The sequence below is a fragment of the Pteropus alecto genome, unplaced genomic scaffold (assembly GCF_000325575.1).
Source record: "Pteropus alecto unplaced genomic scaffold, ASM32557v1 scaffold7, whole genome shotgun sequence".
Taxonomy (NCBI): Eukaryota; Metazoa; Chordata; class Mammalia; order Chiroptera; family Pteropodidae; genus Pteropus; species Pteropus alecto.
In genome coordinates this window covers 41,526,575-41,527,567 of record NW_006494614.1, presented here as the reverse complement: position 1 = coordinate 41,527,567, position 993 = coordinate 41,526,575, and the positions used below count along the sequence as shown (strand labels likewise).

The window sequence follows — 993 nt, the reverse complement described above, 5'->3', positions numbered from 1 at the left end:
AATGACATGAATATTGTGGGCATAAAATACTTATGGAAATTAACATTTCATATATGTAAATATATACATATTATATATATTGTATATTATATATACTCACATACACCTGTGTAGAGGGAGAAAAAGAGAAAAAAAAACTCAACACTTTACATTATGAGACTGTAAAATATTATTCGTTGCAGAAGCAGTGATCATTAGAACTACATTTTCTTTCTTACTGATTTTTATTTTTCCTGGAGTTTCTATCTGCCTTTGTTTTTATTCTGTATTATTTACAAATTTTTATAAATAATGTAGAAAACTTTCCCACATTAATATTTATATTTTTTCCATAGCTATCTTTCCTAAAACTTTATTCATTTGCATATGTGTATATGTATGTATGTGTATGTCTGTGTAAAAAAAGTTTTATTTTGTGATTTTTTTACATAGTGTTTTAACATTTTACGTATGGTCTTTTGACTTGCTTTTTTTCACTTAACAATATGTCTTGGAAATTCCATGTTAATAAAGTCTAGTCCCACTTAATTATTTACTTTTAACTCTCACCTAAGTATTGGTACGGTTGCATCACAGTTTTGTTCATTTGTTTCTTTTTTGTTTTTCGGACTGCGTCATACCTCAGTTGCACAATACATGGACATAATTTGTTTATTCATACTTCTCAGTTATAGACAATTTTGAGTTTTATTTCTTTACCTGAACTCTTCTCCTTTCGCCATAGGCATTTTCATCCAGATATTTAATGTACATCTTTCCAACTCACCTGCCCTATTTTTCTTACAAAGCATGCAGCACTATTTTGTGAATTAAAAAATTTTGCAAAAATGTTATCATGCTATATGTCGAACTTCCTTTTAAAATACAAATTATGGTCTACGGCCATGCCACCCTGAACATGCCCGATCTCGTCTGATCTCGGAAGCTAAGCAGGGTCAGGCCTGGTTAGTACTTGGATGAGAGACCACCTAGAAATACTGGATGCTGTAGGCG

General features: G+C 30.8%; 1 pseudogene; it reads left to right on the top strand.

Moving 5' to 3' along the window:
* The first annotated feature begins 874 nt into the window (after nucleotides 1–874).
* LOC112474817 lies at nucleotides 875–993 on the top strand (annotated as a pseudogene).